This window comes from Mytilus edulis, chromosome 3 (genome assembly GCF_963676685.1).
Source record: "Mytilus edulis chromosome 3, xbMytEdul2.2, whole genome shotgun sequence".
Taxonomy (NCBI): Eukaryota; Metazoa; Mollusca; class Bivalvia; order Mytilida; family Mytilidae; genus Mytilus; species Mytilus edulis.
This window is the reverse complement of record NC_092346.1, coordinates 40,524,294-40,549,741: the sequence shown is the minus strand read 5'-3', so window position 1 is coordinate 40,549,741 and position 25,448 is coordinate 40,524,294. Positions and strand designations below refer to the sequence as shown.

At 30.7% G+C, this 25,448-nt stretch overlaps 1 long non-coding RNA gene across 1 annotated transcript; it reads left to right on the top strand.

Moving 5' to 3' along the window:
• Window positions 1-2,664: 2,664 nt before the first annotated feature.
• Window positions 2,665-23,570, top strand: LOC139516506 (uncharacterized). Its single transcript, XR_011662977.1, has 3 exons — window positions 2,665-2,778; window positions 20,939-21,144; window positions 22,131-23,570. It is a non-coding gene; the product is annotated as an uncharacterized lncRNA (long non-coding RNA).
• Window positions 23,571-25,448: the final 1,878 nt, after the last annotated feature.

Genomic DNA, 25,448 nt, shown 5'->3' with positions numbered 1-25,448 from the left:
GACAACAGGAAATAGATCTTTTCAAGAATAAATTAATACAAAGAGGATATGAAGAAAGCGAAATTGAACCGATTATAAAGGAAACATTAAAAAGATCTAAACATGGTACATTGATTTATAAAAAGAAGAAAAAACGTATAGCACCACCTCTAGTTTGGGCAACTAGATACAATCTTTTGTTTAAACAACTTGGAAGACTGATAAGAAAACACTGGCACATCATGGAGAAGAATAAAACTACAAAGCAACTATTCCCCAAACCACCTATAATTGCATATAAACGACATAAATATCTAAAAGAATATCTTACATCATCAAAACTATAATTTGAATGTAAAAAAGGACACACAAAAAATGGTATATAGAATAAAAGATCCGCCAAGATAATGGCACCCGATATAAAATACAAGCATATTGATAGATCAAATAAATAATCTAAATATTGGCCAGAGCACCTGATGAGGATGAACGGCCTTGGTCCGAATGTGACCTAAATTGATATCCGAAACACAATGCGGAATGAAAACAATAAAACAATTAATCCAACACAATAGAAAGAATACTTAAATAATTACATGACACCAATACACTTGGGAACAAACTACGAGTGTCAACAGTAATTAAGCCCTCATTACAAATTATAATGGTCAGAAAACTGCAAAATGTCTTCCAAAAAAACAAAGACATTATAGAAATGCTTGATTACTCTTTGGATTGGTTTAGACACGTGTAATAATTTAATTATATGACATCAATTGTCATATACAAACCAGTTTTAGAACGCAGTTTTCATTGGTTAAAACAATAAGACAAACGAATGTTTATTAACGCGTATATAATGATTTCATACGCGTATATTTACGCAAATAATGCGTATATTAAAGGAATGTTTGTTTTGAAAATTATCAAATTGGTAAAATGCTGGCCAGCTGTGAAATCAATTTCATTCAGTCAAAATCAGGGCCAGAAATATTATCATTTTAAAATCACAAGCCCTCCCCCCGAAACTCGTATGGTCCGTGACTGATACATGAATGTTATTTTAGAATAAAAACAATATTATAACTAGTCGATTGAAATCTGAAATGCTGAAACCGGCGAAGGGAGACAACCACAATTTATAATATGTCTTATAAGTCGGTATAATTACAAGCCTAAGTAATTTGCGTTAACGTACGTAAGTTTTGTTTGAAACTTAAAATTCTCTATTATGTGTTAATCGACGCTTGCCTTCAAACAGTTCATTCTAGTCATTTCTGACCCAACCCAACTAGCCACTTATATTTCATCAAAGTTGTATTTGATGTATTCATACTTTTAATTATAATTGAAGTTTTTATTATTTAACATCTTTGAATAGATTGTTAACAAAAAGCATTACTTTTTGTAGATCGTGTATTGATTAATGATATAGTGAGGCGGCGTCGTAGGACACACAGACAATTATAAATATGAAAATGATGTAAAATCTTAAATTGTTTATATTTCAGAAATTTTTCCTATCTTTGTATGACGGTAAGTTAATAATTTCATTCTGGCCTATTCCCTATATCTGATAATCTGCAATAATTTGAAGAATTTTTGATATTGATTGAAATCAGTGTTTCTAAATTAATATTGAAAACGATCTTTTTGTATGTTTTAAAATTAATATTAAAAACGATCTATTTGTATGTTTTAAAATTAATATTAAAAACGATCTTTTTGTATGTTTTAAAATTAATATTAAAAACGATCTATTTGTATGTTTTAAAATTTTTCTTTTATTGAAAATGACTACTACTAGCTGAATCTAGCCATGAATTACAGTGTATTTTGGCTAAAGTTTGAGATAATTGAAATAATACATTAATATTAATAAAACAAAAATTATTGTATTTTCAAGAGTTTGAATACTTCGAAACTGAATATTTGATTTTGATGAAAAAGAAACTGAGGAAATTTGTAGCCAGAAATATTTCACCAATATCTATTGGGAATTACAAAATAACAGAGAGCAAACTATCATGTTGATTTATGCGCTCTTATATATAAATCGCATTAATTATGTCCATCACTTTGAACACGATGACTGTAAATGGGTTTCATATTTAAAATCAAAATGTATGACTGTCGAATGTCAAATATACTAGTCACAATTTATTTCAGAAACGTTGGTTCGTATAACGTGGTTTTAAGTAATACAATTTATCATTGATAATATTTAATTTATTATTTATCTTACGGACATAATTTTCCAAGGATGAAAACAAGAAATAATTATTACAATTTTGTTTTTAGAATGAAAATGTTCTTTAATTCAAACACGTATATCCAACACGAAAATGTACTTAACGTGAAAAACTATATACATCAATCAATTTATTTCTGTAAAAGTTTCATCTCCTTGTAAAAAAAACCACCATTTATATTTACCTATGTTAATATGTTCAAATATATTTTATAATACCGTATAATTCAAATATCATATGTTGTTTGTATTTCACACGTACCATGTATTCAATTTTGTAACATAATCTTCTCTTTAACTGTATAATTATATAGTATATAAATATTACTTATCCATGCTTACAGTTACCTTTAAATTTGATCAAAAGATAAATCAATAGATATACTTGTTGTCTTGACAGAACCCTGTCAAACAAGACCATAGTATTCCTGAATGTTTTTTACATTTCTATTTGAATTTGAACGGATAAAGTCATTTTATAAAGTGTGATTATACACAACACAACTATATTCTCAACTTGATCAAGAAGAACTGGTATATGGTACAATGTAAGTAACAAAAACTACTCTTTTTTATTCAATTCATATTCAACACATGCTGTAAGGCAATATATATTTAAAAATGTGTCACTCATGTTTTACAACCATCTTTTAGAAAATATCGTAGGAAAAAAGTAAAATCACAAAAATACTTAACTCTGAGGAAAATTCAAAATTGGAAGTCTCTAAACAAATGAAAAAATCAAATGATAAAACACATCAAACGAATGGACAGCAACTGTAATTTTCATGATTTGGTGCAGACATTTTCAAATGTAGAAAGTGGTTGATTGAATCTGGTTTTAAAGCGCAAAACCTCTCACATGTACGACAGTGGCATCAAATGCATTATATTTACAACGATGCGTGATTCAGGATTCACAATACATGTTGGATAATTTAACAGAGTATTCCAAAGAAATGAAATCAAAAATTTAGTTTGATAAAACGAAAATAATGGTATTTTTAAGAGGTAACAGATCTCGAAACTTGTATTTTGATATCGATGGAAATAAAATTGAAGTTGTAATTAAGTAGCTATTCATATCTTAATATTATACTATCTAAAAGTGGCTCATTTCTTTCTTTATGAAATTAGCGACGTGTTCAGGCGAACAAATCAATGTATGTTGAATCAAGGATTTGTATAGTAAGTCTTACTGTACAAATCCTTGGTTGAATCAAAGAAAAACAGATTCAATAATTTGTAGATCGAGTGCAAACAAGATATGTTCATATAAAAACATACAGGTGTGAAATATTGGGATTCAAAAAATTAAAAGAACTTAAGAATTTACTGCTTATTTATACATCCTGCACAGCCAAACGGACGCTCAACTTCGTCATGCTTTTATTAAGGTAGAATGAAGACCAAGTTGGAAGCTAGTTGAAAGCCAACAACAACTGATTAACAAAATCATGTGTCAAAGCTGAGATTTATTCTAGTATTTGTTGATAGAAGCGAAATAATCTGAACCAAAGTTCTATTTATTTTTTCTATATAAAAGGGGAATATGATGACATTCAATTATATCAAATACTCAATTCACTAAGGATGATAGACTAGTGTACACATGACATTCGACAGTTAAAGTGTTTTGACGACTTCTATGGCGTGCATCTACAGAAACCAATGCACAGTAATGGGGGAAATTGACATTCATGATATCTAAACATCGTTTTCTTTTTGATTTTTGACAAACAAAACTTGCTGTTTTGTCAAGTCAATGCATATGGAAACAACATTAACAAAGAGAGTCCCACATAGTCATTCATCACCGAAAGAAAGTATTTTGAAAAAGTAACTTTTACTGTTATTTCCCTTTACACCTATGTTGCATATGTTCAATTGAAAGATTGTTTTTATATTCTAACTAAACAATAATTGTTTTACAAAAATGGGAATCGTTTTATATCTCTTTTTAAAATCTCTTTCTAAAGAACCACAATGATTCCAACATCAAGTATACCGAAGATGAAATCGTCGAAATATTATACTTTTTACTCATAAATATTTGTTCAGTGTGTTGAATTCATCTTATCCAAGTGTACGCTAATCTGGAATCCTTTCTTGTCGATATTTGTATACGCTGAATGTTTACCCTCAAAACATTATAATAACAACTACTCATCCAATCTGTTTTAATTCACTTTCAGTGATAGTGAAAGTATCCTATCACTATATCACCATCATTTCTATGATTGCTTACATCTCAAACATCAAAATTACAAATTAAGAATACTACCGAAACTGAAATCTTTTGACAAAAAAGTTCAAAGTTGGCACTATAGTGTCATCTAACTTGTCTTTTTAAATTAAAAGGGTTTACAAGCATGGTGATTACAATTTCCATTGCACAGTCGGCACTGTGTCTTTTTCTTTCCGTGTGCACATGACATAATAATTATACCTACGTAATACTGATATTAAAGATGGTCACATGATTATTTTTGTCAAAATCTCAGTCATAAAACTATGCATATTATGGTTTATCGTCCAATGCGTTTTCATTCTTTTTTTTTTTGGAAGAATCAATATATTTTTCAAGAGGGATACAAGTTAAATTGGATATATTTATATTTATAACAGATTTACCACATCATTTGAGTAATTATTTTCTTCACGTCCAGAGGTCATCATTAGGGGCATATTACTGTGACTTGACTATGGGTGTTGCTGTTCACCTTTACCTATTGTTCTACCAGATTGTAAAATTGACAATAATTGCAACACCCATAATCAAGTCACAGTAATTTGTTATGAATGTAAATCCGGACTTTCTGCAGATTTACAACTTTTACGTCCAATCTGATTAAAATTCAGATTTATTGTTACTTACTTTCTTGCAGGCATTGGATAAAGCAAATTTGTAATTGTAATGCAAGGTAATGAATAAAAGTGCTTGCATGTAAAGTGGACTGCAGCAATGTTTGCTTACATATAATTGTAATTTGATGCATTACTTTAATAAAAAGTTATGTAATTTCATGCATTACTTTTTACAAATACTTTCATGATATATCTTTAACAGATTGTTGGGGTTATAACAGAAACAGAAATTAAGATTTCTTGATTAACTAGGAAAATTATCATTTGAATATTAATTTTCTATTTTCTTTTCTTTAATTCTTCACACTTGGATGGAATAACAAACAAAATATATCATTTTGTTATTTTTATTTCAATTTCATACATGTTCCTAAAGAAAAAAGTAATATTTGAAAATCATTCCTGTAAAAGTTTTTCATTGTTGTCAAAAGAAAAATTTGAATAAATACCTTGTCACGTTTAAATAATAGATAATTGAACATTGTCATAAAACACTAATTACTTTTTTTACAAATAATCTTTTTCCAATTTTAATACTTGGTCATAGATCATAAGCTCAATGTTTATTATCAAATAAGGAAAGAAATTTTGAATAAATATTTGGAATAAATGTTTCGATTGAAATAACAAAAAAAAGCACTGAATGATTTTTTGGATATTTAAAAATTAAAGTTGAAATAAGTTTCAAACTTCATTAATGTAATTTCGTTAGTGAAAACGGGAGATCTATGACTTATAACATTAAACAAATGATAGAAGAGTTGTCCAGTTCGATAGGTTTTGTGAAACAGTCGGAGAGTCAGAAATATCTTTTGAAAGTTCAGGCATGATAGAATGTGTATGAAGGAGGAAACCTTTTGAAACCCTTAATGTGAATGAAGAATCATGAAATCTTTCAAAACCATTATTATGATGTTAAAATCTAATAGTAGTATTGAATAGACTTCTAACTCGTCTGACTAAATTCAATACAATTGATGAATATGCTAGAATCTTTTTTGATTTCATGTTGTTTTTCTAAATGTTTAATTTTCCTTTTCACTTAATAAACAAAGGAGTAGGTTCAGTAAGACCTCTTTTTGGCCCCAAAATATAGCAGTTTTACAAAATTGTAAAAATTTATTTTTTTTGCAATTTTCTGGAAAGTATAATGCTTCTGCTACGGAAATATAGGCGGTTTTTGACAGTATAATGCACATATATCGGGTACTAACACCATTAAGTCATGCTAAATTACTGAAATCTTCACAATTTTAGCATTTTAGTTAAATTTTAGATGGTTTCCGTCTTAAATGAAAGTGGCCGCATTCGTGTTCATTCATAATATTGAAATGTAAGTTGTATTTGATGATAAAACATAACATATATAAAGGTTGAGGATGAACACGGATGCTGCCACTTTCATTTTTGACAAAAAACATCTGAAAAGTGACGTTTTTTTGGCATATTTGATAGATTTTTCATATTTAAGCTTGAATCGGAGCGATTTTAATAACTAAATCAGCTAAAATCGTTCACAAAAATTAATCGAATCAAGTGAAATAGACACTTAAGTGTTTAAAAAGTGTTCAAAACCTTTCGTTAGATGAACCTGAAATTTGAGGCCAAAATCGGCCCTTACCGGACCTACTCCTTTACAAAATTTAAAGTGTAATTCAATGCATTTCTTTTCAAACGTAATTGTAATTCAATTCATTACTTTGATTAAAGCATGTAATTGTAATTTAATGCATGGTTTTATCAAAGGCATTGTAATAAAATAAACTACATTGCAACGTTATTCGCCCCCATGCCTGCTTTCTTGTCGAATAAAGTATAATCAATATTTTATATTAATTGTCTTCCTTATTTAATGACGACACTCCTTTTCAACAATGAATTTTAAAGGTTACTGGGTATATATGGCTAAAACGTTTATTACTCTATGGAATTTCGAATTCAATCAACATTTGTCTTCAATCATCTGACCAAAGCCGTTCGATTTCTTCTTGAGATATATAGCCCAAACGATCATTAATGTATGATACAGGTGAAATCTTATAGTTTATAAGGAAGCAATTAAACCAAGAGTTGCTAATGGTTAAGTTGAAGTCATCCCTTTGTAAATTTTACGGACGCCGTAAGAGTTGATTGACCGTTATGAATTACTCGTTTCACAGATGATATCGGATATGTTCCTTACGTTGTAACTTCAATACCCTTCCCTTTTCACGAATGTGACCAACCTAATTAGACTATTTACCGGATTTGTAATAACATAAGCAACACGAAGGGTGCCACATGTGGAGAAGGATCTGCTTACCCTTCAGGAGCACCTGAGATCACCCGAAGTTTTTGGTGGGGTTCGTGTTGCTTAGTCTTTAGTTTTCAATGTTGTGTCTTCTGTACCATTATTTTTCTGTTTGTCTTTTTATTTTTTAGCCATGTCGTTGTCAGTTTATTTTCAAACTACGAGTCATCTCACGCCACATTCTAGAGATAAATCAGGATATGTTTTTAAAATCATAGGTATTAAAATGTAATAAGTTTTCTGCTTGAAATATATAATTAAGATTCTGAATATTGTTTGACTGTTATAGTTCTTAATCCGCAGGAAATCAGCGCAATAATCATTCAAAGCAACAGTCACACCTTGACATATTCTGAAACGTTAACGTAATCCTGAAATTAAAGTTGACCCCTGAATTTCGTCCAAAAAACAGCTTTATTATCATAAATTGTGAGATCTTTATGAAACCATTGAACTATTCAGCATTTTATACCTTTTAAGGATGGAGCATATCAAATGATGTAATTGAGTTTATAAATCAAATCAAATCAAATCAAATCAAATCATTTTATCGGTGTAAAATCCAAATATTGGATTGTTACCAAGACAAACATGACAATCATTACAAACATATAATATCTAAATTTAAACAACATTCATATTCTTATAATACTATATATTTAAATGTTTTGGAGGAGGTGATACCTTTCCAAATTTAAAATTACAAGTACAAACATTCATATCAATGCAGTTGTTACAAAATATATCATTACAAATACGTTCTATAAGAAAATATAAAATAGTCATAACTTTTTTTTTTTACATCAACTAGTTTTCTTATCAGGTAGACTGTTTCTAAATACATAATATTATAAATCATTAACTCCCTTGACAATAATTTTAGTTACGTCATACTCATTAAAAGTTAACATAAATACAAATTTTTCCTCATCAGACATTTTGGTGAAATCTGGAATTATATTCTCTACTTCTTGAAAAAGATTTTGCCTACATTTTTTTATATGTCAGCTGAAATCCATTTATAGTTTCCTTGTTATAATCCATACAAATAAAAATTAACGAAAGTGGGTTCTTTAATACTTTATATCGTGCAAGACTTGTCCCCGGTATTCATATCAAATAAGTAAGCCTTTCGTGTTATTCCTTTGACATTTATCCTTTCAACAATATCTCCAAATCTAACATGTCAGCTTCCAGCGATGGTTTCGCAGACGTTATTTACAGTAAAGTTTGCCACTTCTATCATTTTGGAGGAGCATGTAGACTGTCCCAGAATTAAACACACCTTAATAGCAAGCCATTTATTATATATGCATGCACAAAAGACACTACCGTTCATCACAGACGTCTCCTGGGTAATACAGAAAACTCCTATGGCGGCGAAATTCCTTATATTATGGAATAGTTGAGTATGTTCCGCTACTTCTATATCAACAAGTTTTAGAATTTGACAAAAACACAGTGACTTAGTTGTGGAATATAATGGATTAATAAAAGTGCAAAGTGGCATTATCAAGACCAACCCTTTTCCAGCAAACCCAAGCGACCAAGGATCTACACCCTTCAATGGTTAGTAGAATTGAATAAGTTTTTATTCTAGTAAACAAAGGTACAAATTTGACTAGCAAAGTTCATTCGTTCCTTTAAGTCGATTTGAAATTAGGAGACTAACAATTGATACTCTAGACTAAGGGATTGAAAAAATATGAGGAATTTCATTTCCATCCGTTTGCATTTCCAATGATATAGCGCAAACAAATATTATCACTTGTATATATATTTCATCCAAACTGGGACAGACCAAGGGGGCGATCATCTGATTCCTGAAAAAGGAATGAAATAGGAATGTCAAAATATTATTATCCATGCCAGATAAGGACATACTATTCCTATTCAAGCTAACCCATGACAATGTATTCGTATTGAGTGCAAATAAAAGACCCAAAACAATTGGTTTAAATGAATCCCCCAAAACAAAATATTTATTTTCAACATTGAGTACGACAAACTTTGTATTCCCTTCCACCTGTCCTCCTAACAAAAGCACTGCATATTAGAATAACTAAAATGTATGATTTGGAACATAAATCTATAACGAAACAAGCAAGGTCTAACCTATGACCAAATGATTAATCTGAACTATATTCACATCTTTTGAAGGACACCAAAAACAACTATTGGACACACAATGAACCCACAATGACATATCCACAACACTACATATGTGAATCAAGAACATTTGCAGGGATATAATAACTTAAAAAAGTATTGCAAATAAAAAAAAATTATTAATTAAAATTACTTCTTTATAGTTGTAAATTGTTTCAATTAGCGTTTGATAACTTTTCAAAATGCGAGATTCCATTATAATTCATACAAGGTCCATGCTGGTTGTTGAGAACTTTGCTTACTTACATAACACTTAACAACTGAACAATATCATCCAATTGATAATATTTCAGTATAAACAACTGGCCTCTAGAGTCAAAAATAAATCAAAACCTTTTCAAGCTTTGGTAAAGTTATTCTATTTTGGAACCTTACACGAATGTTGATTACATTTACAGCTAGGGTTGGTTATGTAGTACCCAGGCAGGAAACTTCTGTGCTACTTTTTTGGGATAAACATATCTATTAAGTCTGTCCTTTTCTCCATTTCTTAATAAGCAGAATACAGAAATAATTGTTTTTATAAATTTCGGATACCTTATCTATTTTGAAGCTTTGTTTAATTCATATGCAAACACATGGATAAATTATCACCCACACTACAAGAGTTGAAACAGGCCTATTATTGGAATTGAAAAACATTTGTGTTCTTATCTATAAAAAAAATAAATAACACAATATTTATTGATACCTATGTAAGTATCTCAAATGGTGTCTACATATTAATTAAATAGTTATTTCCCTTACAAAATGAATAGGTTACTTAAAATTCAAGTCTTAAATATTAAATTAAATAAAAACAATACTATTTCTCCATGTTAATAGGGTGACTATTTTAAAAGACAATGCAGTAAAATGAATTTTGTAAATGTTTTAGGAGTATTATCTATAAATCCTATTGAGAGACCTTTAACATGAGATGCAAATAAATGGGTTAATAAAGAATCATTCAGGAGACATATGCACATCCTGCGAGGTAAGCTAAGTGTTATTTTAGACATTGTTTATCATCACGTATAGTGCACTGTCATTTCAATATTATGTTTTCTGTTAAGTTTGTTTTTGGTGATATCCGTTGACGTGACTATGTATACACCCCATCATTGTGTTTTATTGTTCTCTGATGATTTTTTATTCCTTTCTTTCATTTTTGAAAATGTGCTTTGTCTATGTGCTTTTTTATTTTTTTATGATACACATGACGTGGCTCTGTACTTATACTTCCCTTTATTGTGGTGTTGTAATATTTTGTATTCTTGTCTTTGTTTTTGCTGATGTTTTTTTTTTACATGCATTTTTGTGTTTCTTTAATACATTTAAGGTGGCTATGTACTTATACATTCCATCATTGTGTCATTGTGCTCTGGAAAATGTTTGTATGCCAGTCTTTATTTTTTTCCTTATGTGCTTTGTCATTATGCCTTGTTGTGCCTTTTTTGTTTCATATTTGTCTGTTCTTATAGTTATTAAGATTATAACACAATGCTGACTGCTGTACCCCTATTTTTGACATAAATACCTATTTTGTGGTTTTTTTTGTTCACACATTGTTGTTTACATCAACAATTATAAATAATAATTAAGAAACAACACGAACTCCACTAAAAACCGGGAGTGAAATCATGAAATTTGGTGCGACTGTCATACAAGTGAGAGGTTTAGCTAGCTTTACAACCAGGATGAATCCATCATTTTCTACATACAATCATGTCTGTACCAAGTCAGTAATATGACACTTGTTATCCATTCGTTTGGTGTGTTTGAGCTTTTGATTTTGCCATCTGTAAAGGGACTTTCCGTTTTGAATTTCCTCGGAGTTCAGTATTTTTGTGAATTTTTTTTGTAATGTTCTGGTTTTTTTATTTGTTACTAATCGCATTTATACAGCACGAAGCTTTTTGGCTTTTACTTTTGTTAATTTGCATCTATCACCGCTTGTTACGTTTCGTATATGAGACTTGTTATTTAGTGTATATGGACTAAACTTTGACAGATACGCTCATTAATATTAGTAAATGTTTAAAACACGCAGAACAGATTTGTTTATATATTTGATAGTAAAGCATTTGTTTATCATTTCACATGGGTAGAAACCGATGTACATGTACTGCATACTTTACTTGATAAATGGTCAGAATCTAATCATTGTACTTATTTTGCAGGCCATTTATTCATTGTGTATCCAAAATCATGATGCTGTCCAGAATTTAAATTGAATCCTCAGACGTTTAAGTTAGCATTGAAATTGCTCCTACGTAAATATGTGGTCATATATCTATAAATAAATAGTTGCTGCACCAACACTTTGTCAATTACTTGGAAAGTACTTTATCGTGGGTATCTATTTTCGTGGTTTAAGCAAGTCATATGTTCGTGGATTTTACATGCAACATGACACTAAACGAAAAAAGAAAAATGCTACAAATGTACATTGAATGGTAGAATTAATTAGTATGAAATAGAAAGTAAGCCCCAAAAAAAATCTTTACTGTTTGTCATTCAATTTAGATTTTGATGCTCCATTTATGGGCATTATGTTTTCTGGTCAGTGCGTCCGTCCATCCGCCCGTTCGTCCGTCTGTCTCGCTTCAGGTTACAGTTTTTGGTCGAGATAGTTTTTATGAAGTTGAAGTCCAATCAACTTGAAACTTATTACACATGTTCCTTATGATATGATCTTTCTAATTTTATTGCCAAATTAGAGATTTCCCCCAATCTTCACGGTCCATTGAACATAGAAAATGATAGTGTGGATGGGGCATTCGTGTACTATGGACACATTCTTGTTTAAAGACTAAAAAGGTTAAATCCGTCTAAAGATGTAGGAAACTTTATGTTTATTCAGTACATAGTGTGTTAGCTTATATGACCGTATACATGTAGTCGAACCTATACTAGGGTCTTAAGATTTCGGGAACTGGACAACAGTTGTTATAATTGGTTGGACACTTACTGTAATATTTTTTCTGTCTATGAAGGAATAAAATAAAAAAAAAAGTGGTGCACACTGAATAACCCGCGTAGTGGATTTTTTTTAATGTTATTTCGAATAGGAAGAAAATATTACAGCAATTCCTTTAATTCAATTCAAAACTCCATTTTAAACCGGACTACATCATAAAAAATGCTGATGACGCCACGGTCACATGGTCAAAATAATGATAATGAGCTGATAGACAAAAAATTGTTAGCCAAGACGCGTTACATCCAAAATTAAATTATCAAGAAGTGACAAAAGCGATTTCAAAATAGATTTTCGTTACTATATAATTGAATTTCAAACTACAGGTGGGGCCTCGGTGGCCAAGTGGTCTAAGAACTTACTACTGTAATCATTAGCCAGTCAACACTGATGCTGTGAGTTCGAACCATAAGGATTCCAACTCTCGACTCCTCCAATCTTAATTGACTATGATTGTCAATTTTCCTATCGAAGATCGGTGGTTTTCTCCGGGAACTCCGGCTTCCTCCACCAAAAGAATCTGGCCGCCACAAAAAAGCCTAAATGCGGTGCTTAAAACTGGCGTTAAAACACCAAAAATCAAATAAAACTACAGTTAGTCACTGAAAATATATATCTCTGACATGATCGTATAAGACAGTTGTCACTATAAAATTATCTTGCATTTATTTTGTCCAGCCAATAGCTAGGTTAGACACATTAGAAACATTGGACGATGAAGATATCAAAATATATTTTAACCAATGTTGTCAGCTAATTCAAATAGGAGTAAATACTATAATATTGGACAATCAAGTATTTGGTTATAATTCTATCTTTTATTTAAAAAAAAAATGATAAACAAAATTAATGTTAAGTGACGTTGGAGTTTTTATTCTGTTGTCTACTAAAGTTGATTTTATTTGTTTGTATTTACGGCTTTACTTGTCCTTAATGCTAACGGCATGACTAAACTCTTCATTCAGTTTTTACAGTTCTCACAGTTTTCACAGTTCAATTAACACATTTAATCGTAGTTTCAATATACATGGAATATGGAATGACACGCACGAACAATCAAATTTAAATATGTCAAGAACAAAGGAAATTATGAGACAAAGACTTATCTGGGATAAAGTTTGGAGACAAGTTTTAAACCCCGGTCCCGTTTCTTAAAGTCATAAGAAACCTCAAATTAAAAAAAAATATATGCATATGTATTTTATAACTAAATGGGTAGTTTTCATTATACAACTTATTTACATATACTTTTTTCTGAGAAAAACTCTTTAATTTGTCCACATTTAAAAGAAGTTTACTTATTTTTAATTGCTTACTTCCAGGAAGCAATTCGCCAACATATTTTCCGTATGCATAGTGACCCGAGCGTAACCCTCCTCGTAAAAATCCGGTGATCGCAATACGCATGGATCTGTCATTGAAATAAACAAATATCTGATTATATATGTTAAACACGTGCTCAATACCCATGCTTTTTGTTATTTGTTTACTATAAGGTGGCAATCGGTAAAACTCGGCTTCAAAGCACGGCATTTAATGAGCAGCCATATTTTTTAAATCATAACAAACAAAGAGAAAACAAATTGACGATTATATGATATATTTGCGAAAATAATGATAAAATCGTGCACAGAGGACTAAGTTTATGATATATACATGCATTGGTTTAAGAATTGGATAAACATTATTTTTCACCACTCACTCGTTTCATATGACTTTAATATGTCACCCTTAAGGAAGTTGCAAGACTTGTGTTATTTAACTTTTTTTTTTCATATCATGTTACCAAAAACGAAAGTCAGGGTACATACAGTAATTCTAAGTTCCTTTTTCCTCGATACCTTTTTTGACAAACTTGTTTTTTTAGAGAAAGACAGGACTGATTTTAATGATAATTTACCGAAACGATGAGCACCATATGTAGATACTCCTCTGAAGTCAATAATTCAAAATTGATGACATTCTAAAAATTGCCGCCAAAAAGAATAATATACAGTTATGGACCGTTGAGGAGGTGTATATCCGAAATTGTCAACCCGAGTAAGGGTTATTACACGAAGGACTTATCCTCAGGGTCAATAAACTTACTCGGGTTGAAAATTTTGGATAACATAAAAAAAATCAATGAGGGATAAAAAAAAAATTCAAATAGGGTGTCAAAAGTGCTTCAAGTTTTGTTAATTGACATCGATTGTATATATATCCTTATTGGTCAATCATTTTTTCCCAAATTAAATTAAGAGGGGGTAGGGGATCAGTGAAAAAACTATATGAATTAAGTGGTAATACTGTAAAGTGAGTAAACTCATGATAATTGAGGTACGATAAGAGTTATTCACCGGGTAATACTAACAATAGGGTTAATCGATGGAGGCTTCAATTTGACGGGGTTTATAATCACCACGGAATAATAGACGTATTGTTTGATTGAGGCTTCAACTAGTGGGGGTTATTCATCGCTCCTGTCAATGTTTGGAAAAAAAACGAAATTAAACTATAACACGTGATTCTGTATATGCCAAGCAAATATTTACTTCATAATGTAAGGTGTAATAACATCACTCATTCATAGCCTCTTGCTTTCTCTGCTAAGATCTGTAACTTCTGGCATTCATAGCTACTTTATCATGTTTAAATAAAGTGATAGTTATAGCATGTCAAAATCTTATCCTGACTCAACATTTCATTAAACACATATTAGGGTGCACTGGTTCCTGGAATTTTGATATTACAAAAGCATGTACTTTGATCTGAGAACAGGGCAAAATTACCTTCTATATGAATGTCATTTATTTAATATTATTCTAAAGAAAGTTTTAAGAAGGGTTCTACAGTTATAACAAGTCTGAAAGCTTTCATTTAATACAAAAATATTTAACTTATTGACACAGTTACAGCTATGTATATTAACTATTTTGCTTAAAATATGTACTCCTTTCTTGTATATAAATATACGGAGATGTGGTATGATTGCCAATGAGACAACTATCCACTAAAGTTCAAATGAATGGGATAAAAGCGATTATGGACAACTTCACGGTCTTCAACAATGAGAAAAACCCATACCGTTACGTATAATCGACTATAAAAGGCCCCAACATCAAACATATGAAACAAATAAGTTGATAAAAACTAACGGCCAAATAAATCTAAAGGAGAATGTGGAGAGATGAAACATGTTTGTTAGCGCTCAATTCTCCACTTAGAATGAAATTCAAAACAGTGTGGCTGTGGCCATTGATTGACACATTAAATTCATCCATTGACTGGGATAATTTAGGTGAACGTTTGTAAGTAACGATCACTGTTCACTGTGTACTTTTTAAAGACACTTAAACTGTGGGGTCACCAAAGGTTCTCAACACCTTAATAAAGTAATTCGAAAAATTAATCAGAAATAACACGATGTTTTGCTTTATATCAATTATATAAATCAATACATAAAGGTTATTCCTGATTAATTTTTCGAATTATTTTATAGTTAAAGGCTTTAAGAAACCTTTGGTGACCCCACAGTTTAAATGTCTATCGTAGGTACGTCGTGAACGGTGGTCGTTACAGACAAACGTTCACGTAAATTGTCCCAGTCAATGGATGAATGTAATGTGTCAATCAATGGCAACAGCCACACTGTTTTGAATTTCATTCTAAATGTGACAGAGGTGAAACATCTTACTCTGCAGTTGGATAAAAATAGAAATACATCTAACAAAGTCACAGAGAGGACGTGAACAGATACTAATACTTCCCTACAATAACAACAAAAAGACACTTAGTACAGATCTTATACTCGCAAGTACTGAACATTAGTTCAAATTTATTAACAGTTAATAAAAAAACATCATGTATCTGATATAAAAATATCCAACAGTACACATCGAAAATCTAATTGATTTAGTGTAAAGACGTCATAAACAATCATAAAAAAACATGACCTTGTGTAATGCAAACCTATTGGTATCGACTACCGTGAAAGTACATAAAAAATATTATGTTTTATATTTAGTTTGGTTTTAATTTATTGAAAACAAAACCAATCTTAATACCAATATGCTCCTTCTAACCCGGCTCAAAAACAATGGTTCTATACTAAAAGGGGCAATTGATGCATAAGGATAGTTTGGCATCCCATTTATTGCCAGATTTAAATGAAAATTGATATTTAGAGATGTTTTATTATGTCAACAGCACATGGACATCCTTTTTTAAGATGGCCACCAAAAACAGTCAAATTTTCAACATCGTCCGTTATATGTTACGTGTAGTTTGACACTAAACATTATAAAATGGTAACTTTAATATATAAAATTGGCTATCATTTTCAAGATGACCAATAAAGAGGAAGAAAATTTTCAATATTGTATGATTTAAATGAAAACCGATATTTAGACTTCGTTTGATATGAAAAATAAAAAAAGATTATTTTATTTCAAAATGATCACCATTGCTAATACGGCAACTAAAAGGGGAAAAGATACAACATAGTTAGATTTCAATAAATTTTATATAGCTTAAGAGATAGCTTTAGATACCAAACCAAATGGAGCCAATTTTTATTCAAAGCATTTCATTTTTTATTTTTTTAAGATAGCAATCATATAGGGTCCGAATTAGAACAAAGTCCTGAATATCTTATATAAAGGGGTAGTTTAATATGATGAAAAAGATTGGATAACAATCTCCCCCTCTCGCAGCAAATATTTTCTCCCTTTTTCAGCTTCGTTTGGGATGAATTTTGTTACTGCATCCATCAACAGTAATGTCGTCTTTTTTTTCCATTTCATATCAGCTATTTATTTAATGTATTTTTTGTGATTTTTAGACCAAGACTCACAGTTAACCTTTCTAACAACAACATCAACATCAACTGAACTTGCACAGGCGACAATTATGCTCCCGACAAAGACAATTTCATCTAAGTTATGAACTGTTACAGTCTTTGCAATTGAAAGCTTTTCAGTTTATATTGAATCTTCCATCGGATGATACTATCAAAATGAACAAAGGCGAAGTTTTCCTGTGATGTTGTTAATTTGAACACTCAATATTTTTCACCTGTACTAGTATCATTTTTATGTTAGATTTAAGTGAGCACGAAATGTATGTCCCTTAATGATTACTATCAGACAAAACATGATGGCATGACAGAAGCACTCATGCAAGTATATTTGGACCAGAATAACAGTCAACATAAATTCGAATCCATCTCTTCTTTATGCAAAAATTTACCAAACAGAAGCGTATTGCATTAGTACTTCAAAAGTTGATAGAACTAGGCATCATGTTAGTATGAAAAAAACAGGAATAATGATTACATTCGTCTTTAGGATATACAGAGTGTGTTTGAGTATTTAAAAGCTATTGCATTTTATTGAGTTAATGTCAAGCCAAATATTACATAAAGCGATTGGCTATGGAACAAAATGCAGATTTGTCTAAAGTGGAAATGATGAAAATTTCAAAGGTAGTGCGTAGTACTATTTCATCAAGACTCATAAATGCATCTATAGCTTATTGTAAAGACCAAGCTTATGGTAAATTTTAAAGATATCTAACTCTTACTATACGTGCATTTTAAGTAACAAATCTATGTGGCTTAGACAACACCACATACTATGATAAACGTCAAGAGAAAAATTTACTGAGTGATCAAGAATTTAAGTTGTTGTGTCTAGGAGAGGAAAGAGCGGAAAAGCTAACCATATCATTGCATGCGCCAACCAACATTTTATATTCAAAATAATGGGTCATTTAGCCCCATATTCAACTTTTATATATCAGTGTTCTATATTCAACTTAATTGATTCAAAATCCACATATTTCTGTTCCCTTTGTGAGCATTCACATTCGGAAGGTTGTATCAAGTGCAGAATTGTCGACAACTCAGTATTAGAGATATAATCATTTCAAAACACGAGTTCTAACCCAGCAAAAATATTTTTTGAAATAGATTATGCTTTAACACGAGCACACGAAGAAATATTGACAGTAAGGCACATTAAGCCAGGACAGATCATCAAAACTAAACAAAACAAACGGTGCTTGGAAATTCAAAACCTCACCAGGCTTTTTTGGGAATGGACTTTGCTATGAACTTTTTAATCCCAAAGTGACTTTTTCGGTAAAAATAGAGCAAGTTGTCATATTTTATCTATTATCTACTTATTATTGAGCTGAACATGAATTGAAGACAAACTTTTATGTTCACACACTTGTACACATTATTGGGCTAAGCCTTCAAGGATGGTGTTCTGTAGCTCGCATACTGACAGATTTATTACATCAACTACCAGTAAGTTAACTAAATGAAAATTTTTGTGAAGAATGATAATGACAGATGCTACTATAGTGTGCATTTGATTTCCTACATATAGAAAATAAATGTTAATGGGGGATTTTTTATAAAGATTTTACAAATGTAATTCAGTGAAGAACAGTCTGTCAGGGATACATGTGATTTGAAACAATTCACTTCAAAATACATATACTTAGGTATGTAAAGTATATATTAATAGTTGAGATGTGTTCTATAATTATCTAAATTGAAGACTTAATTGCTATTTTTTTTCAAATGCGCTGAATTCGACGATTGCGTTATAATTGAAATATAAATCTCGCATTTTTAAATTGAAACATATTTTTATTTCAGGTTTTCCTGAAATCACAATAATAATTTTAGCATTTTGAATACTGTCTAAATTGTTATACAATTTACAGTACTGTGTAATTCAGAAAATATTAAAATATTGTTGTCATATCAATTCAAAATTTGGTAATTAGATCCGTAATTTCTTGACAATCAAGTAAAAGATTGATTTAATTATATATAAACTATTGCACGAATGTACTTGTACATGTATCATTGTAGGATTTCAGATTTTCAATTGTGCAGTCTCTTATATTTATATAACCGTTAATTGGCAAAAAAAAAGAAATGCGATAAAGCTCAACATAACTCAAAAAGGAAGGACAAACCAAGGACAAAACAAAAACATAATTCACACAAGTTTAACCTTTAAATCAGAAATACATATTTATGAAAAGAATCAGGGCTCACATATAAACTCGAGGGTAAGAGCAGATTCTCAAATTATGTCGTTTATGTGCAATTTTCGGTAGAGAAAACCCATGAGACACAGCTGCGTGTTATGCGTGTCTACTTCTCGTGATAGTTGTACATGTTTTTCACCTCTTGTACTCAAAAGTAAAATAACAAAAAACGAACTCGAAGGAAAATTCAAAACGTAATCAAATGGCAAAATTAACAGCATTACCACATCAGACGAATAAATAGTAACCGTCATATTCCTTACTTGGTGCAAACATTTTCATTCGTAGAAAACGGTGGATTAAATTTGATTTTATTGCTAGCTAAACCTCCCACTTGTATAACAGATCTAGACGCATACAAATTTAGTATATTGCCAACAATGTGTAAAATTAAACAAAACAAAAAGCTTAAGACATAATAAGTAAAAATTTCAAAAATATGGATTCAGCCGTCAACATTGTGTTATAATCTTAATCACTATAAAAACAAGTACAATGTATGTAACAAATAAATACAAAAAGACATATAGACAAAGCGCATGAGCAAAATGAAAGACAAGAATACAAATATTTACCATAGCACAATAACGGGATGAATAAGTATAGAGCGCGTCACATACAAATTCATACATCTTCTTATATCTATATAGACAAATCTAGTAAGCAAAATTGACGACTGCAAAATCAGTTTAGCTATTATAGAACAATAACACAATGACGGAATGTATAAGTACAAAGCCACGCAAAATGGATATTAACCAAAAACAGATAAATAGTAAAATTAATATTCAGAGAGACAAATATAACAAAAGAATACTATGACACGTTATTAAGATGATACATGTAAACAACGTCAGTACCTAGAATCTATACTTCCAAGACCATAGTGTATTGTTTGTGAAGTTGGAACGGAATAGTTATCAACAAGGTCTTGGTACTTTCCTATTAACCTCTTTTAGGAAAAGGATAATACGCTGTTTGACATACACCTAGTTCATCAACTTTCTACTCAAACACTAAACAATCATGTATGGCTATCAAGTAGTATTTTTAAAGGACACAATTACCCTTGCTGTCACTCTAAACCAAATAACTTGTTTTAAACAAAAGATTTAAGTTCTTACACAAATGTGAGAAATTCTAAGCTCTTTTCCTCGATCCGCTGCGTGAAATTTATCTCAGGTCTTCAAAATGCACTTGGAAAATAACATATCTTTTCCTGGTTTGCCAAGGACCAAAGTAAACTTTTGGTTATTTAGTTTATAAATTGTAATTTATGAGGTTGCCAATTGACAAGTTTCAGCCTCAACGAAAAAGAGTCCGACTCAAATGCAAACAATGAACACTTTCATTTTATGTTTTGTTTCAGGTACTTTGGTGAGGCACGTAATGTTTTGTCTGCAAGGGAAAATGTCAATTGCATTACACTCCAATGATAGTTATAAAAAGGGTTTCAATGCTGTGGTCGGGGACGTGCTAACTGAACAAAATTACCAGACAAAGATATAATATTCAACATTACCAATATCAACAACTTTGACCTCTACAAGTTATTACAATGAGACGTATCTATGGGTAAGGAAATTGCAATTTCGTTCCCAACAATTTGTTCAAACGCTCATGGAAGTGTTCAGGTAAACTAAGATAAACATTTATATGGAATAAATATAGATGATATAGCGACCCAAGTAAATTTTTAAATTGAGAAATCAATCTTGATAAAAATAAGAAGACATGATATGATTGGTAATGAGACAACTCTCACTCAGAGACCATTTGACCTAGAAATTAAGAACTATGGGTCACCGTACGGCTTATAACAACGAATACAAACCATACCGCATAATAAGCTAGAAAAAGTCCGCAAATGATTAATGTAAATGTTTTTTTAAAAAAGAAAACTAACGGGCTGATTTATGTACAAAACAATAAACGAAAAACAAATATCATGAAATACAGCAACAAAAGACAACCAGTAAAGAACAGGCTTTAAGTATGTTTAAACAGAATTTAGCGGTGTTAAACATGGTTGTTGATACCTTACCTTCCACATAATCTGGCACAGTAGTGCAACAATAGAATATAAGATCAAACTATGAAAAAACAGTAGAAAACGGCTTTACTCATCAGATCAATACACATCACATTAAGTCATGATAAACACACAAAAGACAAAGAGTATATATTCTTAGAGTACTCACAATTACTGTAAGCTAGTTCAAAAGCCAGAAACAACTATAGTATAAAAAAATTATTAAAATTAAAAACCTGCAAAAGAATACACAGAAGAACAAATTATCGTCAATGCAGAAGGAATACAAACAATAAGCTCTGGGTGGCCTCAACATAATACTTTTGCAATTCAACCCGATGCTTTGAGTAGCGTAATATTATATAATTAATATCTAATCGTAATTTTAACAAATTTTAACAAAATTACTGTATCAATGACACAACAACATAATCAGAATTCCCTGACATTTGGTACCAATCATTTTCATACAACCATGCTACTCGTACATTTAAATCTTTTATAAATAAATATATATATTTCTTTTCAGGCTTCTCAAAATCTGACCAGCATTTGCCTGATTATTTTTCATCAAAAATGTTGTCGAGGCTATAACATTTAAAAATCTAACGGAGGTTTATACACCAAAAGGGACAAAAAGTATAACTCAACCCTGGCAGTGTATTAGAGCTTTTAATCAGGGAGATACATTCCTTTAAGTTAGTTTAGAATATTTTTGTTACAAAATATCCGTACTTCTCATTTTTTCCGGACCTTCATCGAAGAGTTGTACAATCATGGCATGATATTGATGTTGAATATAACGATATTGGTACTGAGCATGACATCAAAACTGTGGAGAATGAGATGGAATTGGGAGAATATGTTAATTCTGATGGTTTATTTGCATTTTTGAAGGAAAGTTGCACCAAGGTGTATACAAAACCCCATTTCATAGAATACATATAGTTATTGGAAAGCGTGTATATTCAGATAATGAGAATTATTATGATTAATTCGAATTAATACGGGCGCAACAATGCAGTGTAAGGAAGAGATGACAGAGTTGACAAAGTCCTAATACATACTATTTATTTTTACTAAAAAGAAATGCGTGTCAATGAATAATTGGCTCTGATATTAAACAAGCCTTTCAAACGATGATTCACTTAATAGTTGAAAGACTTCCTTCATGATATTTGTTTGAAACATGAATTTTCAGGAAGAAGACTTTTTTTTAATAAACCAGCAGTTTAACTCAAAGGCAAAAGAATGATGGTACAAACATGTTTACAAGAGAATCTTAACTTCGAAGTCTTTTTGCTATCAGTCAAGCTGGGTGCTACAACATCTGGAATCCGATGAAAATGATGATGTTATTGAAAAAATTTCAGGAGAAAGAGTAACGTTACTTGAATTTCACAATATGACAGATTTGGCATAAGACATTGTGAAGCAGTTATAGAAAATATATGTGTATGATGTATAAAATTTTGGTGTATAATTGTTTGGTATGTAAAATGTTGAAAGATGCTTGAATAATTTTCTCGGAAAATGGCCGGAACCATTTTTATATTACTTCGACATTCGACGTATTAATAAATGCTTGTTTTACTGTATTTCATAATAATGTTCTAGAATGGCGGTAAGTTGAATAATCAGTTTCCATATGAACTATCTATTTGTTGTGTGCATACTGACCATGTAAAAGCATTAAACGGTACAAATTTTACATATGTCATTTGTTATCACCTCTCGAGTTTCAATTTGAAATCTATTTCCATATATATATATATATATGTGTCATTGTTTGACTATCTACTTAATGCGCATGCATGCTTAAATAAGCAATATGAATCGGCTGAATAGGTTCAGCTAGAAATTTTTAAATCTCGGACTTCTTTTTTTAGGGGTAGTTATAATGGCAAAACTATGTTGTTGATCGTTTATTTTAATTCGTGTATTGCTAAATTGAACATATGATAGCAAAACTATAGGTAGCATGATTTAAAATCAACTAATATTATTTGTAATTTTTATCGTTTATATCAAAATGTGTCAATAGGTAATTTATATACAAAGAAAAATAAAGGTGTGTATCTGGGTCATTTAACGTCATTTCCTCCTTCAGGAAACTTTAAGCAGATGATACTTACTTTTACATCTAAAACGAAACTAGAAATATTTACATTAAATGTATTAATAGACACCTACACCTGTACGGTACAAGGTGAAAACCTGTGTAATTCAATGACTCCTTTTTCCGAATTTAGTTTCCCTATTCTGTTTCTTGTTTTCACAATTAGAACAGCATTTTATTCAATCAAGACAAGGATAATCATCTATACATATCCTCTATTCCAATACTAATAGAATAAATAAACAGATCGATACGGAGTCAAAGATTCTTCAAGATTCTTTATTTCTTAAACACCATAAAGTAACAATGGTTCAAAGAATTTCATCAAAAGTTATATAACATAACATAAACACACATGACAAAATGAGATGAAAATACAAAATAAAATTAAAAACCAATTCTTCAGAGAACAATTGAAGGTCTTTCCACCTCGATAATAAGAATGACATATAAAAAACTATGTTAGAAAATGTAACCTTGTTGATGTAATTTGGTTCTTCGAATTGATATAAAAAAATAAGATTAATAGGTATATGCAGAAGACTTAATTGTTTTATTATGAACAGAAAATACTTTTTAGCAAAGGTCAAAATCTAGAACGTCAAACTGACCTTTGACCTTGACCTCAATTTCAAGGTCAAAGGTCAGTGATCTCAAATCAAAAGACCCCAGGTCAATCATTTGTATGGTTGTGGAGAAAAACTGATTTCAAATACATAAGGGGAGAAAACTCATATAAGGGTTAACCAAAACACTTCGACTGAAATAGGTTGAAGTTGGGCCTTTTTGTAAACAGTAATTTGGCAAACAAATCATATCATTAACTGTAACAGTTTCTTTTGAATAACGATAACAAGCAAAATTAAAAAAATTATAACACGACCTTGACCTTCGACCTTGATCTCAATTTCAAGGTCATGGGTCAGTGAACTCAAAATGGAAGACCGGAGCTCCGAGGTCAATCACTTGTATGAGTGGAGAAATACTGATTTGAAATACATAAGGGGAGAAAACTCCTATAAGGTTTAACCAAAACACTTTGACTGAAATAGGTTGAAGTTGCGCCTTATTGTAAACAGTTATTTGGCAAACACATCATATCATTTACTGTCACAGTTTCTGTGGAATAACGATAACAAGCAAAATTCATAAAATTTAATACATGATCTTGACCTTTAACCTTGACCTCAATTTCCTTCAAATGGACCAAGGACTTCATATCAAAAGACTGTAGGCCTCTACGACTTATAACGTATGAATTTATCCAACAAATTGTCTATCTGAATTTTTTAAAGGGAAGTAACTCCCATAAGATGTCTTCCGATCACTCAAGTCAAAATAAACCAAATCATTCTCAAGAGGAGACGAACAATATGGTGAAGACAGTTTGCTAAAATCTTTTAAGGTTTTAGAGATATAGCGATAACAAGAAAAAGGGGACGTGGGGAGATAACTCCTATAAGAATAAGTGTTCGGTCACACAGGGTGAGTTTTGAAACCCCCATTACTGTACAACATCATTGGCAAAAAAATCCATTCGATATGTTGTAAGACAAAAAAAGCATCTCAGACGACAGAAGAAAAAAAAAAATCAGAAGAAAAACAAATAAATTAAACAGTAGTAGCGAAGAGTGGTGATTAACCAGGAAGACTTACTTGAAATGTTATAACCCTGATAAATTTGCACAACTTTTTTAACTTGTTTTTTTTTTTAATTTTCAGAGCAAA